The sequence below is a fragment of the Rhinichthys klamathensis genome, unplaced genomic scaffold, assembly GCF_029890125.1.
Source record: "Rhinichthys klamathensis goyatoka isolate OS25496 unplaced genomic scaffold, OSU_Roscu_1.1 h1tg000011l_1, whole genome shotgun sequence".
Classification (NCBI taxonomy): Eukaryota; Metazoa; Chordata; class Actinopteri; order Cypriniformes; family Leuciscidae; genus Rhinichthys; species Rhinichthys klamathensis.
Window position 1 is genome coordinate 17,959,262 of NW_026606564.1, and position 27,658 is coordinate 17,986,919.

The 27,658-nt window shown below is 39.3% G+C and overlaps 1 protein-coding gene across 1 annotated transcript in view; it reads right to left on the bottom strand.

Moving 5' to 3' along the window:
- LOC130100528 (ribonuclease inhibitor-like) overlaps positions 1–27,658 on the bottom strand; it is a 230,578-nt gene that overhangs the window by 25,847 nt on the left and 177,073 nt on the right. The gene's annotated exons all lie outside the window — the stretch shown is intronic.

Here is a 27,658-nt window from a genome sequence, read left to right on the forward strand (position 1 = left end):
TTAATAAACATTAAATTTAATAAAATTATAATATTTTTGTCTACCACCTCCCTTATACATATGCCCACTCTTATTTCTTTAAAAATAATTGGCTTATTGGCCATTGTCTGCCACCTGAAGTGTGAAAACATCATGTGGGGCGACCGTCCGGCCTTGACTTCTGTTTGGACAACTTGTTTTAAATCAAAATAAAATAATTTAAATATAATCCTTACCCTATTTGGCATAATTTTAAACTTGTTTTCCATTGATTGACAAAGTTATGAAACATTTGGACACACATTTCAATCATAATAAACAAACAAATCTTGTCCGAAGATGTTCATTGTCTGAAATATCATCTGGGGCGACCATCAAGAAAATACAATTAAGGGACTTTTATTTTGACAATCATATCAAAGAGGATGTTGCATCAGCCAGCCTCATGGTGAGGGTCCCACAGAGACAACTAGCAGGTGAGTAGTCACTCTCATTTTTACAAACAAATCCTCTTTAAAACTGCTGCAGTGTATACGTCACATTTTGATATCATGTGGGGCGACCAACCTAAAACTGTAAATAATAAGTTTTATACGCAAATCTTTATTTTTAATGTAAATTTGTCAGTGATATGTGGTGAGAAGAAGCTAGCTTGGGTTCTACAGCTAAGCATTAGCCTGTTATACTTGATTAAACTTGAAAACATCATCTGGGGCGACCGAGCATCATCTAAATATACTTTTTTTTCTAGATGGCCCCACTAACAAGCAAAGAAAAGACTGCTCGCTACAGGCAGCGGATCAATGCAGATCCTGTAGCAAGAGCTGACTATCTTGCCAGGAAAAAAGAAAGGTAAAATATATAGGTAGTTAACATTACATAAAATGTAATGTTAGGCCACCAGAATCAGTGACAGTATAGTAATGTCAATAGTTTATTATACAATAATTTGTTTCAGCTACCAGAGAAGAAAGCAAAAGGGCACAATCAAATACATGAAGTCAGATGAACTATCAGAGAGAGAGGGGAAGAAACAGAAAGCCAAGTGGAAGGCTGCATCAAAAGGTTACAGGGAGAGGAAGAAGATAGAAAAGGTGATGCTGGAAATGACACCACCATCCTTAGAAAACACCCCACCAGTTTTAGTTGGTATAGGGCTTTATGAGCAGCAGGAGAATCCAGGGCAAATTGTGGTGAATCCCCTACCTCTAGTGGAGGAATTTAATCCACCGATGTCCTCTACACCAGAGAGAGAAAGAGAGAAAACACCCGAGAAACGAGAAAGAAAGAGAAAGAGACTGCAGGCTCAGAATCGTAAACTACGTGAGGAGAACCGAAAACTGGAAGAAAAACTAGCAGAGATGATAAAGGAAAAGGAAAAAGCCAGAAAGAGTGAGGTGAGGGCTAAAGAAAGGGTACGGCTGAGTGAGAAGTTCAAACCCAAAGGAAAGAAAAAAATGGCAACACAGAGAGCGCAAGCAGTTGTTAGTTTTTTGACAAGAGATGAGAACAGTCGCCTTTTAGCCGGCAAAAAAGATACTATCACCAAAAACAAACTGAAGTATCAAAGACGTGTGCTTACAAAGCCACTCAAAGAGCTGCATACACTTTACAACAGTGAGATGGATAAGAGTCTCCATCTATCTTCAGTTCACCCGAAGACGGCCATTCTATGTAACAGAGCCAAGGGCCCAAGATAGGGAGACATGTGCATGTATGGGGCCTGAAAATGTGCACCTGCTGGCCAACAAGCTCTACAGCAGAGGAGTACTACAAACAAAAAGCAGCTGCTGGGCATGATAGTTTGTGACACCAAAAATAAAGCCTGCATGGATCGCACATGTACCAAGTGCTGTTTTGAACAGGTAAAGTGCCTTGACACAGAGGCCAGCACACAAGTCACCTGGGAGCAGTGGAAGAGGGTGACATCCACTAATGGAGAAAAAACATTTTCCAACGTGATCAAACAGACCTCGACCGGAACCATAAAGGACTTGACTGAGCTTTTCCATCAAAAACTAGAAGCCTTGGCAGTCCACCAGTTCAACTGGCTCCACCAGGCAGAGCAATTCCGCCTCCTCAAACAAAACATCACAGAGTGTGAAGCTGTGCTGCACATAGACTTTTCAGAAAACTATGCATGTAAGCTAAGCACAGAGATCCAGTCCTTTCACTTTGGCGGCAGTAGACAACAGGCCACGATTCACACAGCAGTCCTGTACACTGTCCGTGGAACCAAATCCTATGCAACACTGTCTGACTGCCTTCGCCATGATGAACGGGCAGTGTGGGCACATCTAGAGCCGATCTTGAAAGAGCTTCGGGAATCTTTCCCACAAATCACTACCCTCCATATTCTGAGTGACGGGCCTGTAACACAGTACCGAAATAAAAATAATTTTTACTTGCTCAGTACTGTGCCTTTCCTCTCAGGATTTACAAATGTGACCTGGAATTACTCTGAAAAATCTCATGGAAAGGGGGTCCCAGATGGGATTGGTGGGGCAATAAAGAGAGAAGCGGATCTCTATGTTAACAGAGGAGGTGAGCTGCAGACACCAAAAGCTCTTTATGAGATGCTGACAAAAAGAAGCTCAAGTATCACTTTCTACTGGGTGACAAGTGAGAGCATTGAAAAATGTGACGAGTTGATTCCTGGCAATTTGGAGGCTGTAAAAGGCACCATGAAGATACACCAAGTTGTGTCATCACAGCCTGCAAAGATAACACACAGGGAAGTATCTTGCTTCTGCAAGCGCTTAGAGATGAGTCCGTGCCCTTGTTACCAGCCAAAAATGGTAGACCTGAAAGCCACCATACAGCAAACCGAGAAACCTGAGGACCCCTCAAGCTCTCCACCTGAGCCACCTAGCCAAGAAGAAAGTGTCCAAGATCTATGTGGAAGGTTTGTGATCGTAACCTACGACGAGCTTCCATATGTAGGTCAGGTCCTAAAGGTTGTGGAAGAGGAACTGCAGATAAGCTGTATGCGACAGTCTGATGACAAGAACTTGTTCTTATGGCCAAAAACTCCAGATGTTACTTTCTACTTTAGGAAAGATGTTCATGCTGTCATTTCAGAACCCGAGCCAGCAACTTCACGCTTCTCAAAGTTGACCTGCCAAGACTGGGTAGCATTCAGAAATTGCTGGGGTTAAAGAAATGCCTACATTGTGTCTGCAGAATGCTGTTATGTTCAAGTGTTAAATGAAATCGTAAGAAAAATGCAAACATTGTACGTTTAAGTGATTAATGTAATGAAAATGGAAAAAGGAAAATGCTGTTCAATGTGTCTGCAGAATGCTGCTATGTTCAACTGTTAAATGAAATAGTAATGAAAAGGCAAACATTGTATGTTTAAGTGATTAATGAAATGAAAATGAAAAAGGAAAATGCTGTTCAATGTTATGTTCAAGCGTTTAATGCATTAGTATTGGAAATATTAATATGATGGTTATGTGTCAAATGAAATAGTGAGGAAACTGTTAATGTTATGAAATGGATATGCTGATTCTTCATAAAATTTCATAAAATTTGTTTTAACTATCAAAATCATTGAATAGTCTTAATTGCCTGCTGTTTTTCATCATGTGGGGCGACCACTTGTCATGTGGGGTAACCAACCATATTCAATTCTGTAGTAAATTCAAAAAAAAATGTCTGTCCATTTTGGTTGAAATATAATTCATTGGTATAACATCAATAAGTGGATACTATATCTACCCATTTTAAATCAGTTTTATGGATTATATGAGTAAAAAAAATATGTAATTGCTTTATGAGGGTGACACTGCCATTATAGATAAAAATGTATTTAACATCATTTGCAATAAATGAAAGGACACATGAGTATATCTTTCTTAAACAGTTCAATTAATTACTGATACTTCTTAAAATATAACTTATGTAAAGGAAATTTATTCATTTTAAGATAAATTACGGTCGCCCCAAATGACTTTTTTAAGGTCGTTGCCCTATTCATTTGAGTTTAAAAGCACTAAAATATCTTTGTTTGAAGTTTTCACACACATGCATGTGTAGACTACACTCCAAATGTTTAGAAAATAGCCAAATATATTATTATTTCAAGTATTTTAAAAATGGGCCTCTCAAAGGCCTTATACGTCATTGACCCATTTATGTGACCTGATGGAGTTTAGGTTCTTGCCACTGTTTCCTCTGTCTTTCTTAGTGGACACTTAATATTCAACAATATTATTGACTTGACTGCACCGACACCATTATATGAGACAGTTCACACTTTATGGCAAGTTAAAGGCCTTTCACTATAATTCTAAAACTGCCTCCATTCACATGTACATGTCTTTTTGACATAAAATATTTAATGATTTTAGTAAAGCTAAGATTACTTAAACCTAAGAACCTAAGAAATTGTATTTGTTTTTAATACTTCAAGATTAAGGTTAACCGATGGCTGATGCCAATATATTGAGAGCAGGGTGGCCAATGGGTGATATATCCTTAATTTAAAGATAGTAAAGAAGCATCCATGACAATTGCTGACATTTTTTTTGTAGAAAAACCATCTGATGTGTACATCAAATATGATACAACAGGCTTTTGATAAATGTTTATTTGTAAATCTCTCGATCTACATATTGCATAACATTATTATTACATTAAACTACAGAATTACTATTCATCTTACTTTTTGGAAATATAAATAACATCTGTACCAAATTACATTCTTTCCCCCCAGTTTGGGTATATGAATAAAATATGCCATCTTTTTCTTCCTCAAGTATGATTATGTGATAATATATATATAATTATATATAAACCATACAAGTCTGGTATATCATATGATACAAAACAAACATGCTAACATTTTTCCATGGTATTTTATATTTTGTCTTAAGTTGTGATAAACTCTCCACACACACACACACAAACAAAAAAGCTTTACAGGTATAGCTTCATGTTTATGATGGGAAATCACTATAGAGTAATGTAGATAAATGCATTTTTCAGATGAGAGCTAAACATGACAAAATATATTAAAATACTTACAGGGCTCTTTTGGAGGCTTTAATGACTGCCGATAATCTAATGAGGCACTCGTCTGATTTCTTGAATTTCTGAAGCTCAAACTCCTCCAGCTCTTCCTCTGATGTCAACAACACAAAGGCTAAAGCAGACCACTGGGCAGGTGAAAGGTCACCAGATGAGAGACTTCCTTTGCTAAGGTGGGTCTGAATCTCGTTCACCAGAGTTTTGTCGTTCAGTTCATTCAGACAGTAGAACAGATTGATGGATCTCTCTGCAGGAAGATTAGCTTCTAATTTCTGCTTGATGTACTGAACTATCTCCTTGTTGCTCCGGTCAGTGCCGTCTCGCTGTGTCAACTGACCTCGTAAGAGTCGTCGAACTATCCCCTTGTTGCTCTGGTCAGTGCCGTCTCGCTGTGTCAACAGACCTCGTAAGAGTCGTCGATTGGACTGGAGTGACAGACCGAGGAGGAAGCGAAGGAAAAGGTCCAGGTGTCCATTGTCACTCTCCAGCGCCTTGTCCACTGCAGCCTTGAGAATATCAATCATGGTTTCATTTCGCTTTTCCTGTTCTGTAGACTCATGATCAAACACACTTGTCTTGTTGATGTCTAGAAACAGATGTGCATAAAGGGCTGCAATAAACTCTTGAATGCTCAAGTGAACAAAGCAGTACATGGTCCCAAGAACGATCCCTGTTTCCTCCTTAAAGATCTGGGTACACATGCCTGAGTACACTGATGCCTTATAGACGTCAAGACCACAGGCTTCCAGGTCTGTGTCATAGAAGATCAGGTTGTTTCTTTCCAGCTGATGAAATGCCAGTTTCCCCAGTGAAAGGATGGCGTCTTTATCCCAGGAAACATCTGGTGTGTATTCTCCATCATATTTTCGGCGGCTCTGCTGGATCTGAAAGCGGAGAAAGTGTGTGTACATTTGTGTCAGAGTCTTGGGAGTGTCTTCAGTGTTTGATTCCTGCAGTGTTTTAGAGATCTCATCAGCCTGAGTGTTTTTCACATCATTATTTCTCTTCTCCTCCAGAATGTTCTGGAGAACAGTGGCTGAAATCCAGCAGAAGACTGGGATGTGGCACATGATAAAGAGACTCTTTGATTGTTTAACATGATCTATGATTGTGTTGGCTTGAATATCATCCTTGAATCTTTTTCTGAAGTACTCTTGCTTTTGTGCGTCGCTGAATCCTCGTATCTCTATCAGCCGGTCGATACAGTCAGGAGGAATCTTACTGGCAGCTGCTGGTCTGCTGGTGATCCAGACGAGAGCAGAAGGAAGCAGATTTCCCTTCATGAGGTTCGTTAGGAGAACATCCAGAGAGGCTGGTGACGATACATCACGCCACGTCTCATTACAATCAAACTTCAGAGGAAGGCGACATTCGTCCAGTCCATCAAGGATGAACAGCACTTTGAACTGATTCCTTCTTGTGAGGTTCAGTCCTTTTGTCTCTGGGAAAAATTGAGTTATAAGGTCCATCAAACTTAGTTTTTCTTTCTCCTTTAAGTTCATCTCTCTGAATGGAAGAGGAAATATGAAGCTGATATCTTGATTTTCTTTTCCTTCAGCCCAGTCCAGAACAAATTTTTGCACAGAGACTGATTTCCCGATGCCAGCGACTCCTTTTGTCAGTACAGTTCGGATCTCCTCGTCTTGTTCAGGCGCTTCAAACAAATGTGTGCATTCAACCTGTATCTCTTGTGCTTCATGACATCTGGAAGCAACTTCAATCTGTCTCACCTCATGTTCAGTATTGACCTGTTCACTGCCACCCTGAGTGATGTAGAGATCTGTGTAGATGTTATTCAGGAGTGTGGAGTCACCTTGCTTCGCCATTCCTTCAAACACACATTGATACTTTTTCTTTAGGCCACATTTCAGCTGAGGAATGAGGAACAGCTCACCTAAACACAGGAACAGAAAATAGATAGTTTTAGTCTTCATTTTCTCTCCTACATTTATAAGAGACAATCAGACAGATGATCACGAGTCTCTTGCCTTCTAGAGCATCAGCAGCTTCATCTTGCTTCATCTCTCTCAGGTAATGTAGTGTGAGATCAAGAGCTGCTGATTTAATACTGGATCTGTTCTCATTAAAGTCCTTCACAAAGTGTTGTGTGTTCTCATGTTGAAATATTTTCTTTAACTTCTCCAGTTCATTCTTCAGAAATGTGATTATTTTGCTCTCAAGATCCTACAAACAGAAGTAAGGGAAAAGACAGAATAACAAAATTTAAGCCAAATTGTACATCTACATTTGGTCAACACTATTTATTAAATAATTATAATACATGTAAATAAAAATAATCCAGTTAAAAGACTAACATGCTAACCAAGTTGTGCTAAAATGTGTTTAAAAGGAAAAAAGGAGATGAAGAAAAATGTAATTACTTTGTTCAATAAAATAAATGTTAAACATTTATAAAAATGTGTTTTCCTACCTGGAAGATCCCAAGAAGATTGTCTTTGAAATTCTCGTGGTTCCTGTGAGTCTGAAGGTCTGAGTCTAATGTCTCATATTGAAGCCTGTAATCACATTAGTAAAATAAAATACTAACTGATATTTTACAGAAAGAGAAATAAGCATTAGCTGTGATCTAGACATGTTTCATGATTTGTATTCACTGATACAACTTTTAAACACAGTAAACATGTGACAAAAAATTTGTAACACAAAATACCTTTTATTAGATGATGGTGTTTTCTTACTAAAGTTTGGTAAATCTGCACCTTTAGACCGATCACTCTTCAGAGACACAGAGCTGGACACATGTGAGCCTGATCTCACACTGATGACACAAAGAACATTTGAAAAGGTTTAATGTTGCAAATAGTAATTAAATGCAGTATAGCTGTGCATTTGTTCATTTATAACTACGGTTGGATGGATGGACATGTTTAGTGGCATGATCTATTTCCTATAGTGGATTTATGCCTCCTTGTGTCTGCCTGTGTAACTGTGTTACTGGAGTGAGTTTCATAAATCCCCTTACACAGTCAAGTTCAATCACACACACCACTGTGGACAAATAATACAACCCTATAATGTAATGTAAACACACAAAATACCTTTTATTAGATGATGGTGTTTTCTCACTGAAGTTTGGTGGATATCCACCTTTAGAGCGATCACTCTTCAGAGACACAGAGCTGGACACATGTGAGCCTGATCTTACACTGATGACACAAAGAACAGAGAGAGAGAGAAAACACTTTAGTAAAGGAGGATCAACTGTGTCTGAAACACATCTGTGTCTTTATCTAATCCTCCACAGAAACACACACACTCACACAATTTACAGTTTTATAGTTAACCATCTTATTATTTACTGGCTCACATTAGTCTAACAATTTCTTTAATATACATTTAGTGAGATTAAGCATGTTAAAAAAAATTCAATTTAAGAGAACATGTCAAGTGTTTGTTTACTGACAGAAATGGAGAGCAGAAATGTCTGTTCAAATTAAACTGAATTAAATTAAGTGTATAGTCGTTTTCTAATGTCTATCAATAATTTTATGATCTAAAATCTAAAGTCATTTATTTGGATTAATTCAGCGTCTAGAAGGTTATTAACAAATTATTAACTGTGATATTTTCTATAGAGCAAACAGGGCTTTATAGACAATGTTAGTGTTAATTTAAGAAGTTAAAATTGAAGTTGTGCAAAGCATTTGTAAATATAAAACAATGCTTAAAGTTGTGTTATTGACAGGGAAACACAAAGTCCAGTGGAGTTTAAACTGAGAGTGTGAAACAGACGCAGTCTCACCTGTGTTTCTCTGAGAGACTCATCTGAGAGAGAGAGTCCTTTCCTCTTTCCTCTGACATACTGCAGCTAAACTGACCCTGAAAACTGATCAGCACTGCTTTCTGAAAACACTCAATCCTTCAGCATCACCTGCAAATCACAACATTTACACACATCAACAACATCTTATTGAAGACAATCATGAAGAATAAAGAGTTATCATCAACAACAGCAACAGCAAAAACAGTGTATCAAATAAAGTGAGTTACAAACAAATATATTGCCATGTAAAATAAATAACCGAATGGTCTTAATCATTTCTGATTGTTTAACATGTAATAGTTTAACTGACTCTAAATATGAATTCATTGGGGAACAGAAATTTACACTGTGCTGGGAAAACTGAACCCAATTTGTTATTCTCTATTACAGTATAATATCATATTACCATCATATTTACCCAATCTTTATTAATTGTTGAATCGTTAGCCATTCAATCATTACTTCAAGTTCACAATAATTGATTGAGTAAAAGTAACCAGAATTATAATAGACATACTGTATAAATACTAATCACAATTGCTGAACTGAAATTTTCAGTTTAATATCAGATTGTTGTTGATTGACGTTAGGCTTCATCTGTCTGTCTACTGTAAATGTCTACTTCAAAAATACTTTCGATTTCACATCACAAAAACAAAAGCCTAACACGGAAGAGGAAATGGGAGAAAACTTTTTAGAAACATATTCATGTTGAATAATCCTTTATCAATAATTTTTTGTGTGTTTTTACTTCAAAAGATTGTCATTTCTGGCAGATTCTTCTTCTGCTCGGAGTAGCAGAGGAACAGCCTTCTGTAACTTCACATTTAAATCTCGCTTAATATACAATATGAAGTTCCTAATAATTACAAATGACTGTAATGGAGAATGTCTTAAACTTACTTGCAGTCTTGTCCACTAAGAAGAGAATTTATCAGTATTGTAAACTCAGTAACGCTTGTTGTCAGCTGGTCTCGATGGATTGTGGATTAAACACATAAATGGCCGCGAGTGTTATTAGATTTGGTAGGCATTGTGCTAAATTGACATGTATAGACATGTTTCCTGAATCTTTGTGATTCCCATAATCGTCGTGGCGACGTTATAGTGGTACGTGGCAAGAGCGTGATGAGTACGTCTCAATGACCAAACTGGTATGTTGTGAGGACGTAACATCAAAGGACCGTGTTAGTTGTAGCAACGACCAAAATCACGTAAAAAAAAAAAAAAAAAAACTACTTTCTAATCAGCAAGTGTGTTACCTGTACGATTGTGTGTAGCCTATATGCACCGCATACATCAATGTGTCACACACGTGTGCCTCAAGAATCAATCAACTAGAAAACATTTATATAATTTATTAATCAGGAGTTAGTTAATGACATTTTCCACAGTAAGCTAATAAAAAATTAACATATCATTTTTAACATATATATATTTTAAAAGTTAACAACAAAGTTATTGAGAAGTGAAAATTTGGCATATACATTAATTTGAATTAATTTGATCTTACTTTAAGGGGAAAAAAATGAAAACCAATGAAAATTTCTAATGAATCAAAAAGTCTTTATCCGTCTTCAAAAAGTAGGAGTGTTTCATCATCGTCATCATTCTGCTGCACACCTTTTCTCTGGTCCTGCTGCTGCAAAATGAAAAGTATATTTCAGTTTTATACAATTAATTGCACATCATTTTTTTCAGCTGACTTTTACATTTGTTGAAATTAAATGTTAGATTCAGCTGGTCAATATAATTTATTTAAAATATGATGGTTTCATTATATTAATAATGTAAGATAACAATAAATATACTATAAATCCAGTAATTGTATTTACTAAATGGCTCAAATGCAGGAAACAAATACATGCAATAGTGAGTTTATTAGTATTAGCGGATTAAAAATAGGATATAGGGATTACGTGAGAACACCAGTTCTCTTCACACTTCATCACAGTGGCGGCGTGAACCAATGGATGTTGAAAACACTTCAGCTGTGCTGTGTGAGTAACCATGAATCATATCTTTCATTCTAATATTTTATTAGTTGATTGTCAGATGTCCACTATATGTACATTATGACGAGGTGAGATGCGCTAATCATGTTAGCTAATAGTGTTCTGTTCTTTAGGCCGACAGACGAACATCATAAACCAACTTTATTATACTCCAGTAACAAAACATACACACGTGACTCTGGATGTCATTATATCAGATGACCACTAGATGTCCTCATGACCTCATATATGTATAACATATCTAATATATTACATCCCCCTTGTTAAGTATATTCCTTTATACTGATGCATAGAACTACTGCACAATCTTTTAAACACAACATTTGAGTTTCATTTAACAAACTTTCAGCATAACTGCAAAATTATTCAACACATTTTCACAAATGCATTTATACTTATAAACAATTGCATTTCAACCCATTACCCAACCAACAATGCACCTACATTGTATTAACTCTCAGTCTTTGTATTTTCCAGGTATTTTTGCAATTCTTCCAGACCTTGTACGGTGAGCTTGCTCTTTCTCTACGCTTTCATTACCATTTCTTTCATTTGAAATGTCCTTACTGTCAAGTACAATGCTCTGTGATGCATCAACCGACTGCTGACTATCAGTATCATGTCAACGCTTTTCTGTTGAAGAGTCTGTTTCTCTTGTTTTCCTTAAGAGCTTGTGATTTCGTCTGAACAGCTTTCCATCAGGAGTCTTTACTATAAAAGAACAACAGAACAACAGCTGGCTTCCATGAATCTCCTTTTTCATTCGTATTCCTTCTCCAGGTTGCAGATCAGGTAAGTATTAGCCATCCTGTCGTAGTACTGCTTCTGTTTCTTCTGTCTCTGCTTGAGTTGCTCATGCACTTGCAACATTGTCTCCGTGGTGAGCAATGCAGATGATGTTGGTAGCTTCGCCCTGAGACGTCTCCCCATCAGTAATTGTGCCGGTGATAATCCTGTCCCTTCCATCGGCGTGTTACGGTACTCCAGTAGTGCTAAGTACGGATCACATTGACTACTCTGCGCAATCTTTAAGAGATTTTTCACCGTTTGCACTGCTCTCTCGGCTTGTCCATTAGACTGTGCATAACCATGACTTGAAGTCACATGCTTGAATCCCCATTCCTCTGCAAAACTTGAAAATTCAGCACTTGCATACTGAGGTCCATTGTCAGATACTACTATATCTGCAATTCCATGTCTTGCAAAGATGGACTTCATTTCCCTGATGACTCCACAGCTTGTCGTGTCCCTGAGTAGTTTTACCTCAATGTACTTTGAAAAGTAGTCCACGCATAACAGAAATGCTGAACCACTATGGTAAAAGATATCTGTACCTATTTTTTCCCCAAGGTCGCCCTGGCACTTCATGTTGGAACAATGGCTCTTTTTGATTGTTGTTCCTGTTTTCATTGCAGGTCGCACATCTGGATCCTGCATCCTCAATTTGTGTCGATATACCGGGCCAGTACAAAATGTCTCTGCCTCTTGCCTTACATTTGACAATTCCCAGGTGTGACTCGTGTATTTTGTTGATCATTTCTTGTCTCAGCTGATTTGGAACAATGAGCTTATTTGATTTCAATAACAGACCATCTTCATAACTGATTTCCTCTCGATATGTCCAGTATTCCTGTAATGATCTTGGTATCATAGATCGTTCTTTCGCCCATCCATTCAGCACTGCCTTTTTTAACATTTGCATCTCTGCATCCTCTGCTGTTGCTTTTCCTTCTTGCAGAATCACAGCTCCTAGTCCTTCTGAACTGGCATCTACCGACAACGTGACCGGTTTGCTCACATCACAGAGTTTCAAAGTAGGACTTTGAGTAACCAAATATTTCAGTTTTTCAAAACTTTGCTGTTGAGCATCCTCCCAGTGCCACTCTGTCTCTTTCTCCAGCAATTTCCTCAAAGGTGCACTTATGTCAGACATATTGGGAATGAACTTTGCCAGATATTGCTCCACTCCCAGAAATCTTTGCAGTTCTGGCTTGCTTTGTGGTGGTGGGATTTCAGTCACTGCCCTTACCTTTCCTTCATCTGGCTTCACTCCTTGAGCACTCAGTGTGTGTCCTATGTATTTGATCTCCGTCATTCTTATTTTGCACTTGTTCCTGTTCAGCTTTAAATAGTTTTTTCTTGCACATTCCAGCAGCTTTATGAGCCGTTCATCATGCTCTTGAATGGCATCTCCCCACACCAGCAAGTCATCGATGATATTTACCACACCTTCCAGTCCTTCTATCATTTGTGCAATGGATCTCTGAAAGCCTTCTGACGCTGATGATATACCGAAAGGTAACCTAAGAAAATGGTATCGCCCAACTGGTGTGTTCATTGTGCAAAGCTTTGAACTTTCATGATCCAGCTTTATCTGCCAAAACCCTTGATTCGCGTCTAGCACAGAAAAGTACTTTGCATTCGGCATTCTTGAGACCACATCTTCTACTGTCAGCATTGGATAATGCTCTCTTTTTATTGCCAGATTAAGATCTTTAGGATCCATACAAATGCGCATTTTCTTCGATGTAACTACAGTTACCTGCTGTTGACCCATTCAGTTGGCTCAGTTTGCTTTGCGATGACCCCCATCTGCTCCATTCTTTAGTTCTTCATCCACTTTCTCTCGCAGAGCTACAGGTATCCTTCTCGGCGCATGCACAACTGGTCTGATATTTGGATCAGTTTGTATGTGGTGTTCTCCTGGTAAACAGCCTAGTCCTTCAAATAGATCGTCAAAATCCTTGAGAATGTCTCTGCTCTTTTCAATTTCACACAGTCTTTTAACCATGCCCATTTTTGACATGCAGATCGTCCTAGAATGACAGGTGCATCATGCTTCATTATTTCAAACAGGATTTTGTATTTCTGTCCTTTACACACAATTTAGTGCTTTCTTGCCCAATGGCGCCATCTTGTGTCCAGAATATGTAACAAGTTTGCAGCTGGACCTCTGCAGTCTCCCTGCTGTGTTTAGCAACTTGTACACACTTTCTGACATGACATTACATTCAGCTCCGGTATCCAGTGTCACTTTTACATCATTCTTGTTTATCTGGATTGTCTCGATCCATTGTTCATCCTCATTACTTGAGTTGATGGACATTACATTTCTTTCTTTTTCCACTGTTACTGTACCAATAAACATGTTACCATCTTGTTCAATCACGTGCATTCTTTTACTCTGACTCTGCAGATCTTAGGAATTACACATCTTTGCAAAATGATTTTTCTTCTGACAAGACTTGCATGTTTTCCCGTAGGCTGGGCATTTCTGTACTCGTGTTGCCGCATCCTTTCTCATCACTGACGTCTGCTCTGATTTGGTGTCTCTTTTCTTTGGCTTTATGGATTCAACTTTGTGTACAGTTACTTCATCATTGAGTGCTTTCATCTGACTCGACGTGATCTCGCTGGCCCTGCAAATGTCTATGGCCTTTTCCAATGTGAGATCCGTTTCTCTTAGAAGCCTGCCTTTTAGTTGATCCTCTCTTATGCCACATACAATCCTATCCCGAATTAATGAATCGTGGAGATCACCAAACTCACAGTCTTTAGCTTTGCTTTTCAGATCAGTGACGCACATGTCGATTGTTTCAGCAGGCCCTTGCGATCTCGTGAAAAACTCATGTCTGATGTACGGTAGGTTTTTTCGAGGCTCACAGTAATTTTTAAACTTGTCTTTTAGTACTTGTATTTTATTTTTCTCCTCTTCTGAGAACTCAAATGTATTACATACTTGTATGGCCTCTTCCCCCGCCACGTGCAGAAATGTAGCACACCGCACCGTCTCAGACTTCTCTGCTACTCCGCTAGCTAGCGAGAAAAGATCGAACCTCTGTATCCAGTTCCTCCCATTTTCCGAGAGATTTCCTTGCAGGATCAATGGCGGCGGTGGCTGTAACTGTGCCTCTGTTTCTGCCTTTATATCCACTTTATTCTGACACCATGTTCTGTTCTTTAGACCGACAGACGAACATCAGACCCTGTGTCATCAACCAACTTTATTATACTCCAGTAACAAAACATACACACGTGACTCTGGATGTCATTATATCAGATGACCACTAGATGTCCTCATGACCTCATATATGTATAACATATCTAATATGTTACAATAGCACGAGATCCAAACTCTTGTTTTACCTAACGTTAATTAGATTGCAATGCCAATGAGCGGAATTGGAATAGTTCAAATTCAAACCTGCCTCAAGCCTAATGGACCTAAACGACAGACTGTGAAATGTTCCACTCACATGTACAGTCAGATGTTCTTTGTTTGTGTAAGTAAATCGAACCAGTGACTAAACGGTCAACTTCACATTGTTTCTACTTTTACTAAGTGAACTGAACATGTCATCTCCCTTTTTTAAATGATATAACGTTAATTAGAATATAACGATAATAACTATTTTACAGAAAACTGCACCAAAGGAGCTTATATTCTGACACTTGCTGGAGCGTAAGTGTGTCTGCCACAATGGCCTCCACTGTTGCTTGCTGGACTCTAGGATTGGACATCATCACTGCCTCTGGAATATTAAATTCCATAATTATGCAGCAATGGTTTAAAAAGTACTGGTAATACAGGTTTTTGAGTCACTAACATATTGGAGTTACTTTTTATGACCTTCATAATGTTCAGGTTTTGCAGTGGTCTCTTCCCTTTCTTCCCCTTCAGACTAAACTCCTTCCAGACACTGTAGGAGGCCAGTGCCCGCGTCACCCGCCGGGGGTTTTCCCCAGGGTTTGGACCTGCAACAAGACTGAAATGGTGTGTCTACAAGATGGAATACATTTTCAAAATGGTTTGTTATTTAACTTAATTCTAACACTTTTTTGGCATTTCACGGGTAGTTCACTATTAACATACCACTCTATTCCGAAATGTCTCCTCTTTCATTTTTTCTTCGAGAGAGAGGAGTTCCTCCATAGTGCCACACACATCAAGGCTCATCTCCTGCACTCGCTGACTAGTCCCATCACCCAGGGCACGAGCATAGAGTTCATACAGGGCTGCTGTTGAGCTCCTCATCGCCTTCATCTCACTCTCTATGCTGATGATTCTCCGAGTGAGTAGGCTCAGGACAGACTGATCTCATGAAATGGCGTATGTATGACACGCCAATTCGTATTTCCATTTTTGGCGTGCTATCAACACGCATAATCGCTTTTCAGCGTGTTTATCAACGCCTTTGACTTAACGTTATATTACTGTATTATGTATATATAAATATATGACCTACACCAACCCCCGTCCCTAAACCTACCCGTCACTGGGGTTAATACCATTTATGAGTTTTCTCCTACCATCCTAGGAAAAGAAATATCGCTCCACAGATGTAGATATAGATTTTGCTTCGTTTCGCTCGGACATTTAACGGCGTACACATACACGCGGAATCACTCGGACATTTAACGGCGTAGACATACACACAAAAGATTTCGGCGTGGACATACACGCGGATAGCTCAAAATGCGTATAGATAACACGCCACTTGAATTGAAAGTGGCGTGTATGTTTACGCAAAGTCATGATGTCATGTTGCTCAGGAGGTGATCTGGGAGAATCAAGATTGATTCATTCAAATAAAGGTAACAACTAAGATTCAAATTATGTTTTGCATTTACCATTCTTCTGGATGTCTCTAGGAGGCGCTGGTCTTAATGATGCATCAAGAATTGTATAATCTTCAGGTCTTTTATGAAATAAATATTGTAGAAGTAGAAAATGAATTCAAACTGTAATATGAAAGCAATAGTAACTGAAAATCTAACTCAAGTAAAAAGTTAGATGTAAATGTTAATAATTGAGAATTGTACTCAAAACATGCTAAATGGAAGTAACATTCGTTGGGAGAACAATGTGTTAAATTTTAAAAGAGAAAGATGAGGGAAAAAAGAGAAGAGTTGTCCTTACAATGAAGGCATGTAAATCATTTTGTAAAACACGCTTTACAAAAAATGTGCATGAATAATTTTAAAGATGCACTGTTATGTTCCATAAAAGAAAGAATTGTCCATTTTGATTTTCATGGTGAATGTAAAGATATTTGTTAATGTATGTTGTTGATACAAGTGAGATGTAATACCTCATCTTCTTCAAAAAGCCAGGTCTGTAGTACCAACTCACAAGTCCCCTCCTCCAAAAATTCAACTATTGCAAACATTCTGCAAGAAGCATGAAAAATCATCATAAATGGAAAAGAAGCTAATTGAGCCATTCCACCGAAAGGGTGACATTTCTGTCCCCAGGACATTATATGTATAAAATTGCATGAAAATTAACTCTAAAATACATTTTATTATTAAGCAAAATGTCATGCATATAATCTAACTACAAATTTAAAATGTATAGTTAAAAACATTAATAGAAACTAGAACACTAAAAAATAGCATTTTCTGCATGTCCCCACTCTCTATCTCTAAACTTTACCATGAAATATAATGATTAAAATCCTTCAGAAATCTGATTTTTTTTTGCATTGTTGTGTGATTTTGTATCCAATCTGCTTTAAAATGAAAAAAGAAAAAAACATTTGATCTAATATTTTAGATAAAATACACATTTTAGTCATGTTCCCGGGTTTTCACTCAGTCCTGTTACCCTATTACATCCCCCTCTGAAAAACATAGAATATTCCACAAGACACATTTTCAACAGGAAGTTGCATCATCTGGATCTTCTGAAGGCAATGGGGCGACCATAAGTAAGTCCTCACATTTTAATTTCTGTATATTTGATGAAATTGTAACTATGACTGAGAAGGTTACCTAACCTTACCTAAACTTTTTCTTAGATTTAATTTGTTTATTTTAAAAATATTAACTTTTGGTAAGGCACTAGAAATGGCTCAGTGTCCTCATGTTATTAGCATCTATGCTATGTGGCCATATGCCATGTATTTGATAACTTTTTGTTTAAAAACTCAATCCTGTTACTTTCAATCCTGTTACTATTTTTTTTTTTTCTAAAAAAATAAAATTAAACCTCTATTTTTATCAGTTTTGTTTGGCCCACAAGTTATACAATTATTTAATAAATTAAATTCTAAAAAAATATATAAACTTGAGGCTTCGGTCTTCTTTAAAATAAAACAAATGGCTTTGTGTTTTTTATTAAAATACACCTTGCCTTAATAGTGATTTTATTGTCACAAATATCAATTTTTTTAACATATAACCAACAATCTCTTTAAATTAAACACTTTCTTGTGGGGAAAACAAAGGAATTAATTGACATGCTTTTAAACTTGCTTTTTAAATGGCACATGATTTTCGGTAACAGGATTGAGAAAACATGCGCCCATCTTCTGCTTAAACCTTGTACAACAATAAATAAAGTTGCCTGAGATTGACCAATACACATTTTGAATAGTTAAATATGTGTAGTATTAGATTCAATGTTGAAAAAGATAAAAAATAAAGTTTAATTTTGAAGAGTTACAACAAGCAAATGTCACCCATTCGGTGGAATGGCCCAAAAAATCGCCTCAAATCACATCATATGACATCCTTTTACCTTTGATTATAACTTGTGGAGCAATGACAGAAAAATCACACTCCTGTCTTCTGCATTCATCTTTATCGCATGTTTTGTGAGTTCTGATGTTGGAATCCATTTGATAGTGTTGTTTTTTTGGTTGTATGTGTAGGCACCAATCAAAAATGACGTGCATGGGCAGTGGACCAGAGGGTACGGTTTACTGTACACACGGCAAAGCACTCTTTCTTCCTTGTGTAGTGATAATCAGATAGGTAATCGAGCCAGCTCTGGTATGTGGAGTAAATTAACTAGATTATAATTTACTAAAGTCTCTTCCATTCGTGAAACAAAGGGGACAGTGTTTTGAATTGATTAAATCATTGACTCCATTCGCACATGCAGCGTCTACTCTGATGAATGAACAACGAAGTGCTTTGCTTACGAGTTGAGCCAGCTCTGGACATGTGACTCGAGATGACATCTCGTGAGTCCGGCCGAAGACCACGCGACCCCTTAGGGTCTCCTCTGTTTTAATCACCTCACACACAGAGCATTGTGTAATAACGTGATCACCACCACTCAAATGATTAAACTCATCAACTCAGAGGAGTACGCACACACACGAAACTCTCCGGAGGGGGAGTGAGCGAGAGTCCACCACCCCGGCAAACTCTAACTGAACTCTGCTACACACACACACGCAGAAACACTCATTCATGAACTTTTAAATGCCTACCTCTTTAAACGTATGAAGTGTTTCTCTTGTTGTGTTTTACAATCCCCATGTGACCAAATTGATGTAACTATAAGCTTTTATGGTATGTAATCAGTTTGACATTCGTTTAATCACGAAAAATCATGTATCTGCATTTTACTAGCCCTAGGAATGTCGCGCTTGGTATGATTGGAATCAGAGGAATCGAATAAGATCGAATCACTGACCCAAAGTGCAACATGAGGCATACTTTTATTAATACCAGTTTAGAAGTGTATTTTTACTAAATGTTATCTTCCATGCACATGACCCGGAGGGCGTGTGTTTTTGCAAACACAGAAGTTTGACAACACGCCTCCTCCCAAACGATTGGATCAGACACGCAAGAAAGGCGTGCCTCTAGCTCCTTCAAAACTCGAACGCCACAATCTGTTCGATGCAGTTTCTACGACGCATGAGAGCTTTTTCCTGTGAGAAGATCGATGGCTCCTTCGGGAGCTTTCTCCGTTTCCTTTAATCTTTCTTTATTTTCGTCTTCGGACTTATTCTTACGTTTAGTTTCAGTGAAATGAACGTAAGGGCAACTTCAACTTTAAAGAGACCCTTTGAACTGTCAGCGACCACGCTCGCCCGGAAGAGCTGAGGAAGCACGCAGCCGCTCTTAAGGACACCCACACAAGACGTGGTTTTCCTCAGCAACACCAGGAGAACCAAAGACCTTTAAGCCTTCATTCAAACTAACGCGCTTTGCCCGCTCTGAAAGACCACGTGAACGCGTGACGCAAGGACAGAGACACAGACACATGCTTTCTTCACATCCGCCACAAAAGAGCTTTACCTGTGCAAGTATCCATTTTACTATGCTTTCAAGGTTAAGATCTGTTGAGTCTTGTTCTAATTCAGAGGTTCTGTGTCTGATGAAGTTTGCCACAAGGAGTTACTCTCAATCTCTCTCCCTCAATCTCTCTCTCTCTCTCTCTCTCTCTTCACAACTCACTCTCTCTCTCTCTCTCTCTCTCCCTCTTACTCCTGTTTGTTATTCGTCTGTCTCGTTAGTTTTACTGTTTAACTGTACATACATGTATCCCGTGTTTAAATGTAGAATTCTGTATCCGTAGTTTCATTTTATTAAAACCATTATATTCTTGATTGTTTCTGAATGCTCATACTTTACAAGTCAATGAAATGCGATCCTATAGCTACAAAAGCTTTATTATTGACTACTTTGAGTAGTCTAATTTTATAAACACCTGAAAATTAATATTCAAGGCCAGAAGATTGATATTTCTTGGAGTTTATAAAGAGGTATAACTTTGTTGAGAAGTTGATGGGTTAATCTTACGGCCGTTTGCTGGACAAACCGATTGTTTGATAACCAATTAATTCCCTTAAAGTTGCCTCATATAACCGATCTGTAATGAGACCATTGATATATGAATGAGGAATTATAATTCGTTATGATTGATCATTCACATATACAATCGATCTATTTTCAATTTCGATAATTTAACTGTAATATGCAATATATTAATCATATTCATGATTAATTATTAAAATTCCCTATGCATAATTTGAGCTAATTAAGGCACATCTCGATGTTGCTACACTTGTCTGGCACTTGAAGAACCTCACAGCATTGGCCCCCACTGAGGATGTATGCACAGTCTCGGGCCTTTGGGGAGATTTTCTGTACATTTGTATTGTTTGGAGTTTTTTTCTGTTTGCTCATCTCTTCCAGCCTCTTAGAAACCTGAATCAGTGGGTGTCTGCCAGAACGCACCATCTTCTTCAGTGACTGCAGGTAGTTTTCAAACATGAAGGCACTACAATTTTCCAGACAACCAAAGTGTTCTGCATCACTTGCTATGTGCAGCATGGTATGGGTGTTGTACACGAGGAACTCCTGTCCATAGAGTGTCCTACCTTTTTCCACAACGTATTGCAGCAGTTCATTGGCATATTTGGAAAGTTCCTGCACAAGACTTGGACATACTAGGATTGCCATGGCCACACTGAAAGAAAGGAAGTGTAAGTACAGGTCATCTGGCAGTGTTCCTTTCAACACAATCTTCACTGTGTATAAAAGGACCTGACGAAACTCGGCTGCTTTCCATCTGTCCAGCTCCTCAAGACCCCTAGGCTTTCGCACAGATGCGGATGGTATGCAGTTCTGGAGAGACAGCAGTCTTGCACTAATCTCTTTGGTTTGGCTGGCCGAAACCCTCACAGCTCTGTCTCCTCTGGTCCAGATGAGCAGGAGCCTTTTCATTACACGAGACAAGCCTGGTGCATGTAATCAATGGGAGAGCACCGCACCATGTCTATGGGGAGGTGAGACACAGGTGTGTTCCCATGGTGATGCTGAAACTGTGTTTGATTCCTGAATGCTTCATCTGTCCAGAGTATGAGGTCAGCAGTCTCTTGGTATGTGACTCTGTTTAACCACACACCTTTTTGCTCACATCGGTCACAGCCAAAGTACCCGGAATACAGTTTAATATTGTTCACTAATGCACGAGCTGGAGCATCACACACAAAGCATCTCAGATTGACATTTATTTTTCTTCCCATGAAGGTTATCCCGTCATTCATCAGATGACCAGGTCCCTTACTGTGTCTTCCAAAAAGCCAAGATCTGTTGGTCGACTTGCACCACATGTCAGAGCCGTGGGGAAAATGGTAACAGGATCTAGCATGACTGCACAAAGGACTGGCCACATACATGTTTTGGAGCTTTTGTACAGTGGTAATCCATCAACGTTCAGGGATAAATCAACACAGTGGAGTTTAACTACTTCATCAAGTGGGTAACTTTCTAACGTTTCTTGTCATTTCTGTTTTAGTGGAAAGTAAACTGTGGCGAGGGGGGCGTGGTTCAGCTGCAGGGCTGGTCCTCCAGCGGGGCGCCGGGCGTGGTGGAAAGCCACCTCGGGACCTGGGAGCAGGGACAGGGCGAGAGAGAGAGGGAGAAGGGAGAGAGAGAGAGAGAGATGTCGGTAGGGGTTCGCCGACCCCTGGGCACGCCACCAGCTGGTCCTCTGCCAATTGGATGGCCTGGTCCAGCGACGTCGGGCGGTGGCACTGGACCCACTGTGCGGTCTTCTTTGGCAGACGGGCGATGAACTGTTCCAGTACCACCACCTCGATGACTCCATCGACGTCGCGGGCCTCGGCCATCAGCCATCTGCGGCACGCGTCCCGGAGCTGTTGCGCAAAGATAAAGGGCCGGCCGGATTCCCCGAACTCCATGGAGCGGAACTGCTGACGACTCTGCTCCGGGGACCGGCCGACCCGCTGAAGAATGGCGCGTTTCAGGTCTTCATAGACCAGGAGGTTGCGGACTGGCAGCTGCTGGGCGGCGATCTGCGCTTCGCCCGAGAGCAGCGGGATCAGACGCATGGGCCAGTCCGCGGGCGGCCAGCACCCGGCCTCGGCCGACTTCTCAAAGAGGTCCAGGAACGCCTCCGGGTCATCCTGGGGACCCATCTTGTGGAGGGGAAGGGCCGTGGCCGGGGCCGACGAAGTAGACGCCCGAGCCTCCCGGTCTAGCCAGCTCCGGAACTGCTCGCGGTCCTCATGCTGGGTCTGGAGGAGTGCCTCGAAACGGCGCTGTTGCTGATCCTCCATCTTCAGCAGAGCCTCCTGGTGTTGTTGGTGGAGTCCCGCGAGCGCGTTGATGATGTCCGCAAATGGCGATGACAGAGTGGTTCTGGCGGCGGCCTCTCCTTCCATCCCGGGTTTCGGCACCAGTGTGATGTAGCTCAGGGTTCGTGTGTGGGTGATGGAAGGAGACTCGGGGTCGGCAAGTAGTGGAGCTCGTGCACTTTATTAAAGATCCTCTTTGCACAGCGCTTTCTTGCGCTCTCAAAATTAACTCAAAACAAAAACATTCAATTTGCACATGCAAGGCAATACTCTTCCCGCTGACTACAGCTTCTCAGATTACCAACGAGGCAGCACTCTTTCCACTGTTCACAGCTTCATAAACATCCAACGAGGCAGCACTCTTTCCACTGTTCACAGCTTCATACACATTTCGTCCCGATCGTCAGCGTGCACGAGCTTCCAGTCTCTCTCTCTCCCCCGTTATCAGCACAGCCCGCTTATATGCGGTCTCCTCACGCCAATTACTGAAATCACAAACAGGTGTTCGTCATTTGAACTTGACCCACTTACTCACCGCTCGGCTCCGCCCTCGCTCTCCCGCTACAGACTCCGCTGAACCACGCCCCCCTCGCCACATAAACGTATTCCAGTCCAGATGATTGCTGGGTGTCAAGTTGCCGGGGAGTGTGCAAAAGGGTCCGGGCAGTTGAGCGTAATTCACTGTGTCCATGCCTTTTTAACAATTTAAGAAGGTTGTCAAGTGCATTGTGTTTTATCTGGTATTCAATGGCCCAAGTGGACAGCTCTTCTGCCAGTGACATGTCCTTACTGTCGTCGTCTTCAAGGTGAAAGGCCAAGGATTCATTCAAGCTGTTAATTACCTCCCATGTTGTTGCTATTGGCTGTTCTCTTGCATTTTCAGAGTGCAAATGGTGTTCAGTGTCAGATGAATATTCCCCACAATTCTGCTCCATATCCACTGACATTACTACTCCGTCAGCACCTTCTGATTGTTCTTCAAGTGGAAGATCGAGTGATTGTACTTCACCGGCTGGATTAGTCTCCAGATGAGATGGCGATCTGGACAATGCCTGCCTTGTGGTTCTCCAAGCATGCACATATGTCCTGTGCATCTCTCTCTTCTCAGAGCTCATTCTAGGAGAGTAGCATTTATTTAATTTATATTTAATTTGTACACCCTTTTTTACCCAATCTGAGCTTTCCAGTTAGTTAAATTGTCAAGCTTATTTTTCTTAAATATTGAGGGATCACTGATTATCAGATTTTATTTTTAAATATTGTATTTTTGTAATGCTTGGTCCTTTTGTGATCTTTCAGCACTAAAACCAAATCCTACTAGAAAGAACATGTTAATGTCAATTTGTAAATATCTTACCTTGTAGTGTTGAAGGCAAAATGAAAGAACTTATGGACAAAAACTGCAACACATCAATGTGAATGGCTTGTTATTTTTAGGCACTTGCAATAGATATTAATTGGCAAAATGTTACTTTGCTACATATTGAACATATTGAAATTGCAAATATATAAAAAAAAAATCTATTTATCAAGTTGGAAATTTTGCAGTGTTCTCTTAATTTCTGAATCTACATAAATAGCCTATGTATGGATAGTTGTCCCATCGCAAAAAAATGACCAAATATAAATATCCGATGTAAGTTTAAAATAAAATATACAACATATATTACTGACAACACATTTAGGAGCAGCTAAGTAATATTACTTATCTTGAAATTAAAACTGAGGCGGCAGAGGAAGACAATCCAAAATCTAATAAAACAAAGTAGTTAAAAAATATATCAATCAAACCTGGTTTGATGTAACATTTATGCTGCATTATGCCAATAAATACTGAAAACTTGTCTGATAGTTAGTCAAAACATGTACTTATGAAACCAAAGCTCTTAAAAGTCTTAGCTCTTAAAATAACTTTTGGGGTGTACAGTATCGGGCTGCTGTGGACACGTGCAAAAGAAAAAAAGAAAAAGAGAAAACCAATAAACAAGGCTGAATATGAGTGTGATGGGCCTCTATACGAGTTAAAATGTTTCATTACAGACTAATCAGAACGTAATGAACATGGCAAATCTGAGATGTAGGATGACTGGTGTGTATGACTTACAACAAGCAGATGGTAGTCGAAGAAGCTGAAAAAGAGAAGAGAATAATTATTTTATAAATCATAAAAAGGTTTAAATGTATATATTGTATGATAACATCTAAAAATAAGAAAAATAAGCTATACGAGTTCACATGTGTGAACTATCCCTCTCAGTCAGAGCGCATTAGAGCAAATGACGTCATACATCGACCGGTATTAATTTGTAAATTGTCCCTAGTTAGATTTCTTTTTTGTTTAAATGTATAATTTGAATATAAATTGAATTAATTTAAATGTTAATGTAATGTAAAGGGTTAAAGATGATTCCAAAAAGATATGTATTTATACAAATTCAGGCTGAATCAATGGTCTGGACAGTCTACACCCAACTGTGACCGTAGTAATAAGTTCATGAAGTGAACCACATCTTTCTACAAACAAAGGTGTATTATTGTGACTTGGCCAAAAAGCTACTTGCACTGGGGCGCCTATTGTTTTTATGGTCCGCTTAAATAATACTTTTCAGTGTGTTTGCACAGTATTCAACCATAGACCTCATTTAAACTCCAGTGCAATAGGTGGCGGTACGCATATAGTGTGTGTCCGCCAGTAAACCCACAGGTGAACTGGACCTTGGGCCATATCCGCCTATACACACACACGGCTGGTAACGGTAGACGTATCGCTGGAAGACTGCGGATACAGAAACACTTTTAAAAAGGTAAGATGTTTTATAATTTAAACGTTTATTATGTGTTTAATGATAACTACATCAAATGTTAGCTTGTCTTTTATTCAAGAATCCATTATTTCGACAGATTGTGCTTCGCCAGCTCTGCATTGCATGATCTCACGCGTCGCTCGCCCAAGAAATGTAACTTGTCTCGCGCACTTCACCCGCAGCGTATAACGTTAGCTATGGACGAAAGGTTAATATGTGGACGAAAGGTTAATATATTCATTTATTACATGGCTTGGTTGAATTCTAATGTAGTATGCGGTCTATTATTTCAGGTCTAAGTATAACACACCGTTGCCATGAAAAACAGAGCGTTTGCCATGGACACAGTTCTGTTCGCTCTGGAGGATAAAATCCTTTTTAAATCAATATTTTGTCAAATTATTGATTTATTTGTTAGGTAGCCATGTAATAAGCGGGATACTGTAGAGCGAGGCTGTTGCTATAGCGAATACAAGCCCTTCAGGCGGATTCAAGACCACTCCGTTCGCCCGGGTCCTGATCAGCCTGTCGGGGTTGTGTTCGCCACAACAACAGCCTCGCTCTACATTATCCCGTACACATTTAACCTAACTTTACTAACCACAAATGTCACTGTATGTTTTAGCGGGGACAGTGGTGTAATGGACCTGAATTAAAAAACTAAAAATACGGGAACAACAATCCTTACTCGAGCTCGTCTGTATCAGTCTATATCCACCACCGTCTTCAAGCAACAAACGTTAATTCTGTCATGGCAGTTATTTAGTATGACTGACGAGGAGCATTATATGCATTTTAAATGTCTTATTTCCGCTCTCACTCTGGACATAATGATATAATAGGCAACTTGGTTGGAATTTGGTGAAGGCCATATGTAGCACACCAGTAGTGCACTTAGTTTGCCCCTCAGTTTAATTGTGTGTGTATATACTGATATATCATTATACCGGTATACCTTTACAGCCCTAACCGGGTCAGGGGATTATGACAGGTAAGTTATAGCTTGTTAAGAATGTCTGGATTGGAAGAAAATGATGAGAAACATTAGAGGGGATCCAGTGTCCAGCTGAAGCAAGATGGATGCTGCCTTCCACCAGGAGATGTTCTGGCTGGGATTAATGTATTCACATCTTGGATGATGATGATGACTCGGCCGCTAATGTTGAGGCTGTTGCTCTGTGTATACATGGATAGTTCATGGGGAAATTGTTTCGAGGGTGCATTCACGCAACCTAACAATTGATGCTCATTACTGTGCCTCTGTTTCTGTGTTCGAGTGCCTGGTGTCATAGTTTACTTCCTGGCTTGAAGGATGAAGCTGTAGGTAAGCAAATTAAAATCCCACACAACTCCCTGACACCTTATCACTATTACATATATATTTGTGCATTTTAAGTAAAATCAATCAAACTGAAGCTTTGCAACTGTTTAAAATTAATTTTGTTTCGTGAGGAGAACAGTTGCAACTTTGAACTTTGCAACTGTTCTCCTCACGAAACAAAATTAATTTTAAACACAAATCTGGTAAGATCAGAAGATCAGTGTGGAAATTATTAGCAACACTATAACAGAAAAGTTAATGTTTTATGTTAGTTTAAGCTCAAACTAACCAAAGTAAAACTTTTAACATTTCGATGACTAAAAGTAATTGCATTTTGAATATACCGCAATACCGGTGTATGTTGCTAGTTTTTACCTTTGTTTAGGCATTTTTTGTATACAGTGGTAGTGAGCGAGTAGCCATGCATGGTTTTACCTGTGGTTACCAACTCTCACTGTCAGAATATTTTCATTTATGCCTATGATAATTATAAATGAAATAATTATTACCAATAGCTATGAGTTTGTATAATTCATTTATTTCCAAGGAAAAAAGTTCTGCACAGCTGTAACCCAGTTCCGACCCTGCCCTCTATAACCGGTAGGCTTGGCTTGGGACTGGCCTCATAGAGCAGCGAAGCAAGTGCATTCTGGGAGTTGTTGTCTTTTATCCACATGAGCCAAAAAATACATTTTCTGGATTTGTTCAGTCTAGAAGGCACCAAATTCTAAAATAATTTCACATTTCTACTACATAAATAACCCAATTTAAAAACACATTCATCTTTCCAGTGGTGAAGTATCCCTTTAACCCATCGGCCCAACTCGATTTGATAATCCAGCCCCTGAATTAAGCTAATTGAATAGCCCTGTCAT